The following is a 3,175-nucleotide window of genomic DNA, read 5'->3' on the forward strand; positions in this document are numbered from 1 at the left end:
CTTAAGTCCCTTAAGCTATATTCTCTTTTTTTAAAATTCTTTTTACTTCTCTGATTGTGTTAGTTTCACTGCCCCAACTTTGAGTTCACTGAGATTTCTGCTTCATCTAGTCTGCTATTAAACACTTCCAGAGTATTTTGGGTTTTTTGTTTTAGTTATTGTAGTTTTCACCTTATTGATTTCTCTTTGGTCCTTTCTTATATTTTCTATTTCAGTTTGAATTTCCCACTTTGTTCATCCATTCTTCTCCTTAGTTCTGTAAGCATCTTTATGACCATTACCTCGAACTCCTTATCAGGTAAATTACTTATCCCTGTTTTATTATGATTTTTTTGATGTTTTATCTTGTCCTTTCATTTGAAACATATTTATGTTTCTTCATTTTGCTTGACTCTCTGTGTTGGTTTCTATGCAGTAGATAAAACAGCCCTTTCCCAGTCTTGAAGGAGTAGCCCTGTGTAGGTAATGTATCTTATTGTTCACCCCTACCCTAGCTGTTAGTTGTCTTTCAAATCTTTGTGACTGTCCAAACAGCCTATTTTATTTTTAATAGCTCCCTGTAGTTTTAGGTGTTCCAAGACCTGTCAGTGTCCCAAAGCAGAGGATCTCAGTCAACATCTAGATTCAGGCTGATTGGAAGCCAGACCCTCAGGCAGCAGCTTTTAATGTATGTAAATACATACAGTCCTATGGGACTGCAAGCATAAGCCTAACTGGCCACCAGTGCCAGGCTATATAGGTGGGTCTCCTGGGTACAGTAGCAGAAATTGGGGCTCCAGATAAATATATAAGCTCCTATTTGTGAGATATTCTCAAGTTATATGGAGGCAGATGGAGAACACAAAGGTGGAGTGCACCAGCCTACATTCCCTGAGAACACATTTGTAGAGCACTGGTTGTGGGCCAAACCTGAAGCCTGCCTGTTAGGCCAAGAAAGGACAAGAAAATAGACCTCTTTCACAGAAAGAGTGTAGGTGTGTTTTAGTCTACTGTCCATGCAGTGCCCTTGGGGTGGTAACCTGCCAATAACTATCTCTCTAATTGTTACATTCCTATGGTACCCAGGAATGCTAGTCCCCATGGGCACAGAGCCAAAGGACCAGGAAGCATTGCCTGGGCAGCAACACCAGGACCAGGGTACCAGAAGTAAAAACTAAGGCACCAGATGCATGTAAACTCTCCTCTTCTCCAATAGGCCCCTGGGTGGATGAATCTAAGCACTCAAGCTGCTTAAGAGCTATTTTTCAGATCACTATAGTCTTGTGGACACAAGCCTCATTGGTTTTTCAAAGCTAGATGTTTTGGGGGCTCATGTCTCAGATTCAGCTCTTAAACACTGGGTCTGCCCAATGTGCTCCTCAGGGAGAAGCTCTGGGTCTTGAGTTTCCTCCTGACTGTGGATCACCACACTGGGGATGAAGTTTATGGCAAGATTGTGTCTCAGCCTCTCCTACCTCTTTTGATGTGGAACTTCTCTTGTTCTCCTGATGTGTAGGAGTCACTCAGCCACTTTTAGTTTTTTTCAGAGGAAGTTGTTCCATATGTAGCTGTAGATTTGGGTGTGTTCATGGGAGGAGATGAGTTCAGGATCCTTTTATGTCACAATCTTAAACCAGAAGCTCTCATATTTGTTTTAATGTGCATTTCCCATGTTTTATTAGTAAGCGTGAATGTATTTTCTATGTTTATAATTTTTGCATTATCTATACAGTCACCATTTTACTCTTCTCAGCTCTATCTTCCTTATATTCCCACATGGTATTTTGACAATTAAACTGCCCTTGTGAATAAACTGCAGATTCTTCTTAAATCCTTCACACATCTTTACTCTGTCAATGAACATCTTTACCCCATTTTCATCTCTCTTTTTGTCACTCTTTCTTCTCCAGTCCCAGGATAAATATTCAGTTTGGACTCCCACATTTCATTGGTAATTTTACCTTGTACCTTGTACCCCTATGTCTTATTCCTAACCCAATCTGTTCTTTCTGTGAATGTCATCTCTGTGAATGACCACCTGGGGATTTTCTATAAATTGTCTGAACCCCACCCTCTGCTAGGTTGTGTCCAAGTGAACATTGATTTAGACAATGACAAGAGCCAGTGCAAGCACCAGACCAAAGGACCTAGATCTCAGAAGCTGGCTGTCAGGAAATGCAGCAAAGGCCAAGACAGAATAAATTTGAAAAAGCTTAGCTGATGAAGGTTGCTAGCTACTGGCTGATGGTTGGTCGGTTTGGATAGATGATAGATAGGTAGATAGATGATAGATACATAGATGAGAGGCAGAGAGAGAAGCAGAAAAAGAGAGAGAGAGAGAGAGAGAGAGACATCATCACCTGAGATGGGACACTGAGAAATTACCAGAGAAAAACTGGAGATTTGGGAAGATAATCAATTATCTGCCAATGGCTAATAGAAGTTTGTAGACAGTAAGTTGTTTCAGAATTCTGCCTGATAATTAATGCAAAGTACTAGTCAGCCACAGAGGAAATATATTGTGCCCTGGTTCAAGGTATAAGTTTGTTGGTAATCTTTATAATATGTTTCGACCATATCTAAAAAATAGCTTCATATAGCCTTCTACCTCTGATTAATAATGGCTTCAAATAAAGAGTATTTTACTAGCCATTTGTAAAGAAATGCTTATCATAACTTAAATTAGAACATAAATTTTATAATGAATAGCAAATAGTTTTTAATATCATTTATGAATTCAGCACATATTTATTGATCATACTCTGTTACATGCTCTATATTAAACATTAGAAATGTAATGGTAAAAATTAATATAGATATTGGTTATAGTGGAAAAGAAAATATTATTTTAAAGAAAAATAACCAGCATGACTTGAGGGCATATAACCAGGGTTCTAATAAAGTCTGAGAAGTAGAGAAGGCTTCCTCTGAGGTGAGGTTTAAGCTGGAGCTAAGGAAAAGGTTTTCTACATAGCTGGAAGAGAAGATGGTGGGAACAGTCTACAGCAGAAATCCTTTGTGCAGACTCTAAGGCAGGGAAAAGTTTAATAATCATAAGAACAGATTGTAATTGAAGGAAGAGTGATGAGGAATAAGAGGGCCTAGAGATTCAGGGACTTACCACCCACATTAAGTATTTGGGAATTTATCCCAAGAACAAAGGCAAGCCATTGAATGATTTTAAGCAAGACAGTGG

The sequence above is a fragment of the Phocoena phocoena genome, chromosome 5, assembly GCF_963924675.1.
Source record: "Phocoena phocoena chromosome 5, mPhoPho1.1, whole genome shotgun sequence".
Classification (NCBI taxonomy): domain Eukaryota; kingdom Metazoa; phylum Chordata; class Mammalia; order Artiodactyla; family Phocoenidae; genus Phocoena; species Phocoena phocoena.